Source organism: Artibeus jamaicensis, unplaced genomic scaffold, assembly GCF_021234435.1.
Source record: "Artibeus jamaicensis isolate MK-2021 breed Jamaican fruit bat unplaced genomic scaffold, CSHL_Jam_final scaffold_537, whole genome shotgun sequence".
Lineage (NCBI taxonomy): Eukaryota > Metazoa > Chordata > Mammalia > Chiroptera > Phyllostomidae > Artibeus > Artibeus jamaicensis.
This window is the reverse complement of record NW_026522047.1, coordinates 27,112,744-27,124,607: the sequence shown is the minus strand read 5'-3', so window position 1 is coordinate 27,124,607 and position 11,864 is coordinate 27,112,744. Positions and strand designations below refer to the sequence as shown.

The 11,864-nt window shown below is 35.7% G+C and overlaps 1 non-coding gene across 1 annotated transcript; it reads right to left on the bottom strand.

The window, feature by feature from the left end:
• Nucleotides 1–11,299: 11,299 nt before the first annotated feature.
• On the bottom strand, nucleotides 11,300–11,420 carry LOC119034651 (small nucleolar RNA SNORA61). The gene has a single exon (XR_005079601.2). It is a non-coding gene; the product is annotated as a small nucleolar RNA SNORA61 (small nucleolar RNA).
• Between the last annotated feature and the right edge of the window lie 444 nt (nucleotides 11,421–11,864).

The following is an 11,864-nucleotide window of genomic DNA, read 5'->3' as shown; positions in this document are numbered from 1 at the left end:
AAACATTGATTGGTTGCCTTCTATATGCCCCTGAAGGGGGATTAAACCAGCAACCTTGGTATGTGCCCTGACTGGGAATCGAACATTGAACTTTTGGTGTATGGGAGGACAGTCCGACCAACTGAGCTCTTGCAAAGTCAGTGGAAATATGCAAATGTTACAACAAAATCCAGAGCTGACAGGCCATTCCCGCTCTAAATGTGATCATTAATCATTATGATTTGTCTTCACATAGGTAAAAAGCACCCGGCGGATTGAAATGTGTAGCAAGAACTGTTTTTGTCCCGAAAGTTCTGCCATCCACTACCCGTACAGTTCTTGATAAACTAACTTTATATATTGTTACAACACAAACTTTCCATCCCAAACATGAAGGGAATTTGCACGCATTTATCTCAAGATAATGAACATACAGTAAACTGTTCATATTAAAAAGTATAAAATTTGACTAATTTTGACATTTGTGAGACCATCACACAATTAAAATAATGATTATATGTATCTGTCATCTTGAAGTTGCCTCCTGCCTTTGTGATTCCTCTCTCCTGACACTTCGCTATTTCTAAGGCAACCCCTGGTCCATTTTCTGGCAATGTAGATTAGCCGGCACTTTTTTTGAGTTTTTTATAAATGGAGTCATACAGTAGGCCTTCTACTTTGGGTTTTTTCAATCAGTGTAATTATTCTGAGATTCATAGATGTTGTGTATATCACTAGTTCATTTCTTTTTATTGCTGTAAGTTTTCTATTGTACAGATATTCATTTCTATTGTTCTGTCTACTCATTCCCCTTTTGATGGACTTTTTAATTGTTTTGGGTTTTGTGCTAATATGGATTAAAGTTCTAAGATAATTTCTGCACAAGTCTTTGTGTACACATATGCTTTGATTCACTTGCGTGAAAATCTATGAATTGAATGGCTGACTCAAGTGGTGGGGTTATGTTTAGCTTTTTAAAGGGTCTGTCCACAGTTGTCAAAAATGGCTAAACCATTTCCCAAAACAGGCATGAGAGTCCCATTTCTTCAGAGACTTGCTAACACTTGCTGTGCTCAGTCTTTCCAATGTTAGCCCTTCTAGTGGATGTGTAGTGGTATCTCACTGTGGTTTTCATTTGTTTTCCCTAAAGAATAAAGATGTTGATTTTTTTCACGTGTAAATAAATGTCTGTATATTTTCTTGGATCAAGTGTCTGTTCAAATCTTTTGCCTGTTTTTATGATTGTTTTTCTTCTTATTATTGGGTTTTAAGAAATTATCTATTCCATGTATCAGTCCTTTATTGAATATGTTTTGTAAATATTGTCTTTAAGTCTGTGGCTTGCCTTTTTATTTTCTGAATAGTATTGAATGAAGAACAAAAGTTTAAATTTTTAATTAAGTATAATTAATTGATTATCTCCTTTAATATCTTTTTGTATACTATTTAAAATATCTTCGCCAAAACCAAGATTACTAAAGTTTTTCTCCTATTCTTTCTTCTGAAAATTTAATAGTGTTAGCTCATATATTTCAGCCCAGGATTATTTTTTACATATGGTATCAGGGAATGGTTGAGTTTTTTTTCCTCCATTTTTAAAAATATGGTTATCCCATTGTTTTTGTTGAAAGGGTTATCATTTCCCCATTGGATTGCTTTGGCACCTCTGTTAAAATTCAGTTACCATATGTGTATGCATCTATTTCTGGACTCTATTTGGTTGCATTAAATTGCATATGTATCTTTATGCCAATATCACACTTTCTTGATTAATGCAGTACCATGATATAGTTTGAAATCAGATAGTATATAAGTCCAACTGTTCCTTTTTTAATAAGCCAATTTCACTCTTTAGGTCTTATGCATTTACATAAATATTGGAGTCAGTTGCTCCATTTCTGTTAAAAACCTGCTGGAATTTTGTTTGAGGCTGAATCAAATTTATACACCAATTCAGGAAGAATGAAATATTAACAATAATTGATATGACCCCAGAATATGGTATGTTTCTTCTATTTTCACGTTTAAATTTTTTTCTCATCATTTTTTCAGTTTCCAGTGTACAGGTATTACATATGTTTGTCAACTTTCCCCTACATGTTTCAATTTTTTTATGTTCTTATAAATAGAATTTATAGTTTAAAAATTTTAGTTTTTTGATTGCTTTTTACTGGTTATGGTTGTAAAACCATCACTGATCTTTATATACTGATTGTGTAAACTATGCTATTAGTTTACACAATCAGTAAACAATTTAAATAATCCTGTTATTAGCTCTAGTAGTAGATTTTTTTGCAGATTATTTTTCTACATAGATGAAAGTGTCAGCTGTGAATAAAGACAATTTTCTTCTTATTTCCCCAATCTCTGTTTTTTTTTTTTTTTAGTTTTCTTCTTTAATACACTGACCAGGACTGCCTGTACAACACTGAATAAAATTGTCAGGATGATTAAATGAGTTTTATGTTGTCTAGCTCTGACATTTTTGTATTCTCTTACATATTTTTCGAAGTTCGTTCCATGTTTCACTTAAGTTCCTTGAAAATAGCAAAGTAACCATTAGCTCAGGGCTAATTTGACTCCACTATTGAGATAGTCCTTTTCCAAGTGTATAATGCATTGCCTCACACATTGATAGATTTCATCACTTCAGCTGTTGGGAGGATAAATTATTCCCAGCCCACTATGATCTCCAGAATGGCTTTATCAGCCTCCAAAAGTTCACATGCATATTCTAAAAAAGTACTTACTTGAAGACTCAAGAGAAATTCCTTGCGTGTTTTCAGAATTCTTTCTCTCTGTATAGCATTCTTTGTCTGTTACTCTCCCCTAAGGATTCTAGCTCCTTTGAGACCCCCAACTCTCAACTCTGTCTCTTCATTCAGGAACAGTTTCAGGGTCTTTTTGGTTTCCACCATTCTGTCTGGAGGCCTGGAAACTGCAGACAGAAGGCTGGGCAGTGTTATGCCTCACTTTATCTCCTTTTCCTCAGGGCACTGCTCTGTCCTGAGACAACTTTCATCTATCTAATGTCTGAAAACTTTGTTTCATATATTTAGTTCATTTAAAAGTGTTTGTAGTGATTGGGTAAAACCGGCTCCTATTATTCTATCATGGCCAGAAGCAAAAGTCTTAGGGGTATTTTGAGTTTATAAAATTTGTCAAAGTTATTAGGACTCATTTATTTGATTCATTCAGAAATGGAAACCCAATTCAACTTCCTGAAATAGCAGAAATATGAAAGAGCTCACCAAAGTGGAAAATAAAATGAAGATGATAATATGCAAAGGTTTAAACAGTGTAATGAAAATGCATAGTCTCTTCCATCTCATATTTGCTCGGCTTTATTTTCAGAAAACCTCTTTCTACAGAGTGAAAATATGGCAGCTTTAATATCATGTGAAACTTAGAATGTTGATATCAGAGGAAGGGCGAACCAACATCTTTTCTAATAACTCCGGAGATTCTGATTGGCCCAGTTTAACTTACATATGAGTTCTGAAGCAATCACTCTGGTCGAGTTTAGCCAAGAAGGGTATACATTCCAGCCATGGCAGGAATGTCAGGGATTGTGCAGGATTATTTACAGTGGGGAAGAAGTGACTTCACCAAACAAGAGGTGTTGGGGAAATACCCAATAAATGTCCACTATATTTAGCTGGTAATATTGTTTAGGGCAGGCATTAGTTTTTCATCTCTATAATGCAAATTACTCCAAAATGTATCAGCTTAAACCAACAAATATTATTTACTATGTCATAGGTTCTGTTGGTCAGGAATTTTAAAGTCAGAGTCATCCTTGGCTAGGTGGTTCTGGCTCAGGAACCAGGTGGTTCTCTCTTGACATTGAAGTCAGCTATTGGCCAGGGTTGCTATCACCTGAAAGCCTGATTGGGTCAAATGTGGGTGGGATCTGCTTCCAAGTTCACTCACTTGCTTGTTGGTAGGTTTAAGTTCTTTGCTGGCTGTTGACTGGAAATCTCAGTTCCTCACCATGTAGGGCTCTCTATAAGCTGCCAAAGGGCTCTCACTAGCCACAGCTTAATTCCCCAAGAATGAATGACCTCAGAGAGAGAGAGTTTTTTGTAAGTAAGATGAAAGCTGCAGGCTTTTTATAACCTATTATCACAAATGATATGACATCACTTCTGCCATATTCTACTCAAGGGGAAAGAGTTATGTTTCATCTCTTGAAAGGAAAAACATATATATATATAAATTATGAACATATTTTTAATATTACCACATGACTGTTATGAGTAGAACTTATAACCTACAATAATCACAAGGACTTGTATTTTTTCAATTGTTTCTTCATGTATTTACTTGATTTGTGGTCTGAAAAATTTAGAATTATATTACTATCTCAAAAATACAATCATTTTTGAGATACTCTTAATATAATAAATACATTTTTTCAGAGCACCAATTTACCTGATTTGTGGTCTGAAAAAATTAGGATTATATTACTACTTCAAAAAGATAATCATCTTTAGAAATACTCCTAATATAATAATACATATTTATGGGGGTAATAATTAGTTGATATCTGGATCACTTTAGGAATGAAAAGAAGTTAAAAAATATGCTGATAGACTGTATTTCAAACATTGGGAACATTTTATACAAATTCAGAAAACTTATTAGAATGAAAAAAATAACTGCAATATTTTGTCTTCAGAGACTTAATATAAGCTTGTGTCTGTAAGCTTCACTTGAGGTTACTGTCAAGTTCACTACACTGTGAAGGAGATGAATACATGTGATCCCTTGTATTCTATTTAAAGTTGTGGTCTACAGACACCCACCTGGTTATATTTTACAAATAAGTTTCTACCTCGTGTAGACATTTCTGAAAATGTGGTGATACTTTTGGTAAGGTAATAGCAATGACAACTAATTAAAGTCACTATTTGTTACCTAATTAAAGTCACTATTTGTTACTTTACTTTTTTCAAGTTGCTAACAGCTACCTTGACAGTAACTTGCTACCTTTTCTCAAACTTACTATGTTTACTGTAACAAAGAGGCAGAAAATATTTTAAAATGCTTTTTCTTTCACTTGCTTTAATTCTAATTTTCCCTTTCAGTGTGGAAATTTAATGCAAGAAATATCTACATGAACAATAGCGGTGAACATTTCTTCAACTTTAAACATGAAGATTTCTTTTTAAACCTACTCTTATCAAAGATGTAGAAACAATTCTAAGAGTATATAAGGTTGTATCAAAAGTAAACTTCTTTTCCATCCTGGGCTCCTAGCGTTTCTGTTCTCTTGCCCAGAAAAAACAATTCTTGCAGATTCCTGTGTACTTAAAGAGGCCCGTCTATGCATTTAGAGTGGCGGGCATGCATCTGTGTGTGTGAGAGTAATGTGTGTGGCTGTTCATGGGTTTGTATTCATGCATACATACACTCTCTCCTTTTTCACTGTGTCAGTGATTCCTAGATTTAGCATGTCTCACCATCAGCTGGAGGGCTTGCTAAAACACAGTTTCTTCAATGCACCACCCTTTAGAGTTTCTGATTCACTAGGATAGAACTACGACTTGAGAATTTGTCTTCTAACAAGTTCTAGGTGATGCTGATGATGCTGGTTTGGGGATCACACTTTAGGAATCACTGAATTATGCAAATGTCAGAAACTTGCTTTGTTTCTTATCTACTGAAGATTTGTTAATGCCATTTTCTTTTAAAATGAGGTGTTCTCTTTCTGACACTTGAACTCTAAGTGGCTAATTTGTCCTTACTGATGGATGATGCTTAGATGGTTTCTAATGTTTGAGGTTTTAGTGAGAGAGGGTAAATCGGTCGATATTCATTTTCCAAAATGGACAATTAGCCTAATATACAGTTCTCTAATCAATTCACAAAAAACAAAATTGAAGAAAAGTTTATTTTGTGGAATAACTAATTTGATGAATTTATCAATTATAGTCTGACCAGGACTGTTTTGATAGCTCTAAAAGAAATAATATAACAGTTTTATGAGGATGCTCAATTTTAATTACAGGTGACATATACTTCTTAAAATTAACTAAAGTTAGACTGGGGTTACTGATGAAATTGTCTAGAGGGTCATAAAACTGTTTACAATCCAGTGAAATAGAAATCAGTATATATTAAAAATCTCAGTTCATGCTATTTTTCTTTTTTTTAACTTTATTTATTTTTTATTGATTATGCCATTACATTTGTTCTATTTCCTCCCCTTCATTCCCCTCCACCCTGCACACCCCTCCCCCACCATTCCCCCCTTTAGTTCATAAACACGTGTCTCAAGTTCTTTAGATTCTATATCAATTCATGCTATTTTTCTAATCTAATTTTTGTCATACTACAGATGATCATAATATGTAAACTGCCAGTGACTTTATTCATATGCCTTTGAATATAATTGTTTAGCTTTTACCATATTGACTATCCCCTTGCAAATACCTTAATAATATAGCAACTTTAATTTTATATGTCTAGCAAACAAAGGTAAGAGTGAGTACTGTTAAAATTTTATTAATTTTTTAATTTAAGTTAAATTAAGAACTTAATTTAAATCCAAAGTAACAAATGGAAGTAGAAATAGTTTAAGTAACCCTACCACACATAAAATATTGAAATTTTGGTTTTGAAAAACCAGAATTTGAGTTGTGTTGACTTAGCAATTTGCAGAAAGATTACATTTAAAAGGTCAAAATCATTCAGAACACCAAGTAACAAAAGTGAGGTTCCGTGGGTAGAATGATGTGATTAGTGATTTAAATTCGATATTTGTTAATTATAAGTGGAAAACTGAGGCTTTTACTTTTGCCTAGGATGTAAAAAGTTAAAAAGAGTGCTATTACCCTAAAAATAAAAAAAGTCAGATAAATGACAAAATCATAACTTTTTTCTTTTTTAGCTCATCAGAGAGCTGATGTTGCAGGAAATCCAACCAGAAATCCGAAGACAGGAGGAGTCCTCTAAGAAGGGACAAAGCAGGAGTACGTGCTTGTGTGTGTGTGTGTGTGTGTGTGTGTGTGTGTGTGTGTGTCAGAGTGTGGAAGAGGTGTTGGGCCATCCAAGCTGTTAGGATTCAGCTAAACTTTTTTAATGATTTACTAAAGGCCAAGGGAGAGGATTAAAACCTTGGGCTGCTTGGCTGGTGTGGCTCAGTGGATTGAATGCTGGCCTGTGAAACAAAGGGTCACAGGTTCGATTCCCAGTCAGGGTACATACCTGGGTTGCAGGCTCGGTCCCCAGTAGGGTATGGATGAGAGGCAACCACACAGTGATGTTTCTCTTTCCTCTTTCTCCCTCCCTTCCCTTCTTTAAAAATAAATAAAAATAAACAAATAAAACCTTGGGAGTTATGAAGAGAGTCTTCATCTACTTTCAGAGTCTTCTCCACAGACCTCCCAGGGGTGCTCACAAGAAAAATTAAAAACTGGGGGTGACGGTTGAGACTCCCTCAGTGACAGTCAGGCCTGCAGGACAGCAGTGACAGTGTCCATGGGGAGAGCATGAAGCCCCTCCCAGAACTTCCTCTCACAGATTTAAGGTGATGGAGGAGGAAGAACAAATGCTGTTTTATGCAAAAAACGGGTAAACACCCACTACAGCGGGGTAAAAGATAAAAGAAAAAACAAACAATGCCCCCTCCGCTAAAGAAAAAACAAACAAAATGCTCTACCTCTGGGGAAAAGTTGGGAAAAACTCTGGGTTGTGGAATCTACATGAACACAGTAGGGTAATTTACATTTTCCTGTCTTTGGACAACAGGCAGGAAACTCTTTTGCAAACATGATTCACCAAATATTCAAGGCAGAGTTTGGCTGAAAGGGGGGAGAAGAGCATGAGTGGTAAGAAGGCCCCACTCCAGAGACCTCAGTGCAAGGTTGGCTGAAAAATGAGGCTTGACCAAGACCACCAAGAACTACCTTGTTCCCCTGCCCCTGAGCAGTGCGCACCAGCTCTGATTCAGGAACAGAGAATGAAGAGAGGGCCCCAGTGTGGGTTCAGGGTCAGGGAAGACAGACAGTTGAGGAGATAGCATAAAGTAGCAAACAGATGGGCAAAAGTCCCAACTGGCAATCCTGGTCCATCCCTGCCCATGAACATGCTAAAGGAAGTTGAAGCAAGTGGTAGAGTGGAAGGTCCCAAAGTGATAACAAAACTCTAGCTCAACTCCTGACTAGATCAACTTACTCTTCTTCATTATTGCATAGCAGGAAAAGGTGTACGGAAGTCAGTAAAAAATTATAAGTGCACAAAAAAATTAAGAAACAGCAATCTCCTCTCAAGAGACAAAAAAAAAAAAAAAAAAAAAAGAAACCAGACTCAGAGATGGCCCAGATGTTAAAACTATCAGACAGGGTCTTTGATGTAACTATGACTAATACGTGAAAATTTCTACTGAAAAAAGTAGACAACAGGATTTAACAAATGAGGAATTTCAGTGGAAAGATGTAAACTATCAGAAAAAAAAGGTAAGTGCTAGAAATATTTTTTAAAAAATGTGATAACAGATAAAAAATGGCTTTGATGGGTTCACTAGTAGACTTGACAGCTTAGGAATGAATTTGTTAATTTAAACGTAGGTCAACAGGAACACCCAAACCAAAACACAAGAGAAAATAAAAGTAAGAAAAAACATGTTAAGGCATCCAAGAGCAGTGGGACAATATCAGTTTATAACATATCTGTAATTGGAATCTCCCATGAAAAATAGATTTTCTACTTGAAAGTTTCTTTTTACTAATAAATCATTTAATGCTATAAATGTCCCTCTTGACAGTGACTTAACTGCCTCTCACAAATTTTTATATGCTGAGTTTTTTTTATTTTAAAGATTTTATTTATTTATCTTTAGAAGAGAAGGGAAGGAGAGAGGGAGAGAAACATCAATGTATGGTTGCCTTTCGTGCGTCCCCTGCTGGGAACTGGCCTTCAGGGAACTGGTCTGCAACCCAGGAACATGCCCTGACTGGGAATCGAACCGTGATTATCTGGTTCGCAGGCCTGTGCTCAATCCACTGAGCTACACCAGCCAGGGCTGTATATGCTGAGTTTTTATTAACGAATGCACCTTTTTGTTTGCCTTGTGACTTCCTCTTTAGCCCATAGATTATTTAGAAGTGTGTTGTTTAGTCTTCAAATATTTGGAAATTTTTCCGTTATCTCCCTGTTATTGATTTCTGGTTTGATTCCATTGTGGTCAGAAAATATACTCTGTATTTCTTTTTTAATTACCTAAAGATTTATTTTAGGCCCAGGATGTGGTCTTTCTTGGTGTCTGTTTTACAGACACTTGAAAAAAAGGGGTGTTGTGCTGTTGTCGAGGGGAATGTTGTGTTAATGTCAATTAAATCCTCTTGAGTGATGACGTTGTCATTTTATATTCTTGATGATGTTCTGCCTGGTGTTCTGTTGATTGTTGACATCTCCAACTATAATTATGGTTGTCTATTTCTTCTTTCAGTTCTATATATTTTTTGTCCACATGTTATTAATTTCTGTTGTTTGGTGCACACGCATTTAGGATTGCTGTCTTTTCTTGGTGAGTTGGCTCTTCTATCATTATACAATGTCACTCTGCCCTTGGTACTTTTCTTTGCTCTGAAGTCAACCTTATCTGATATTAATATGCTCACAATATACTCATGCTTTCATTTGACTAAAATGTTAACATGACATATGTATTTTCTTTTTAAAAAATTTTTATTTAGTTATTTTTCAAGTACAGTTTTCTGTTTATTTCTCCCATCCAGCCCACCCCTCCCCCATGCACCCCACCTCCCTCCCATTTCCACCCCTCCTTAGTTATTGTCCCTGTGTCCTTTATACTTGTTCCTCTAAGTCCCTCCCATTTTTCCCCTTAAATTATTTTATCCTTTTACTTTTAATTTGAATTGCTTTCCCCAAATGGTTAGGTTGTCCTTTCTCTCTCCTTACCTTCGAAATTTATTATAATGCTTTGGTATCAATTTATTTGGGCTTAGCTTTCATGAAGTTTGTGCAGATTCTTGAATCTATAGTTTATTTTTTGCCATATTTGGGAAGTTTTCAGCCATTATTTCTTTGAGTGTATTTTTAGTTCTACCCTCTTTCTCCTCTCCTTTCTACACTCTGATAACATTTAGATCTTTAGTTAGTTCTTTGTTTTTAGTCTATTAGATATTCAGATTGAATAGTTTCTATTGCTTGATTTTCTAGTTCATTTATTCTTTCCCCCTTCTACTTTTCTCTTGATCTCATATACTGAGCTCTTTATTCAGGTTATTGTATTTTTCAGTTTTAAAATTTCCATTTGGTTGTTCCTTATATATTTTATTTCTTTGCTGAGACTTTATATGTCTTTGCTGAGGTTTCCTATGTTTTCTTTGTTTCCGTAATTGCTTATTGAAGCATTCTTATCATGACAGCCTTAAAATCTTTGTCAGATAATTCTAGCAACCCTGTCATCTTGGTCTTGGCATCTATCGATTCTTCTTTCATTCAGTTTGAGATCTTTGTGGTTCTTTGTATAAGAAGTGACTTTTTGATTGACATCTGGACGTTTTTGTGTTATGTTGTGAGACCATATCTTATTTAAAAGTCTTTTAGCTGGATTTATGTGACATCATTCTAGAAGGAAAGGATCTGCCTTGCTACTGCCAGACGGAAATAAGTACAAGTTCCTTAAGACAGTTACTGCACTGACACATGGCGGGGGTCCTCACTGCTTCTAGGCAGGGCTGGGAGTTTGGGGTCCCAGTCCCCCATATGGACTCACTGACACTGCAGCGGGTAGGCTCATTGCTGGCTGGCAGAGACCAACGGCTCGGCTCCCTGCTTGGCTGTTTCTGAAGCCATCCTGGCAGGGAAATGGGTTGAGGTATTTTACTGTATCCTCAATCGGCCTTTGCCAGCATGATTGGAGTGAAAGCGCAGATTTTTGGAGTGAAGAAGTTACTTTCTAAAAGTTTTTTGCCTCTCTAGGCTGCCCTTTTTCTGGCTCCTTTGGCTGGAGAGTCTTGTGTTGGGGCTTCTTTTCACACGTGTCTGTTAGTATTTCCGGTTGGCCAGCTTTTTCAGCTCCAAGTCTGTGGTAGATTGGACAAATTGGGAGACCTAAGGAACTCACCACTGTGACTTTTCTGTTTCTACTCTTTAGACTTGTCTAATGTTTGTTTGATGTATAACCTAGGGTTTTGAGTTGTACTTACTGAAAGGAATAAAGAAAAGTATGTCTAGTCTCTCTTCCTGGAAACAGAAGTCTAATTTTTTTGTTTACTTCTTATTCACTAATGTTATATAGTTATTCTTTTCTTACCTTCTAAATTAGCATCATACTTTTTTTTTTTTACCTTGTCTGAAACTAGCCCACACTCTACAGAGCTGTGAGGCCAGCTTCAGTGTTACTTTCCCTCCTTTTTACGACCACCAAGACCAGTGTGCAGATCCGATGGGAAAGGGAACTGGAGAATTAGCATGGTACTTTTTAATGAGAGACTTTCAAGTGTAAAATATATTCTATTAGGATAAAATTATGTGGGAGAGATGAGATAGAGATATGAGTTCAAGCAGAAAAAGGCTAGATGTTAAGTTTAGGAATGTTAACGAAAAGATTAATTATGCACTTAAAAATGAATGATGGTTGGTAGAAGTATATTACTGGATTTATATTCCTTAAACACATTTAAAAAGAGAGATTTAATCATTTTATTTAATATGTTATATTTATATTAAACTGGGAATCACATGCTTTGGAACTACAAAAACTTTCGATTAATGATGGTAGTCAACTTAAAAATGGGTAAGAAGGTACAGAGTTCTCAAAAATATTTAGAAAATATGTCAGCAAAAAAGGTTGAGTCCATTGCTCTGGGATATGTGCCTCGGTTTGAGATTGCTTGGTTCTGTGAGTGAGG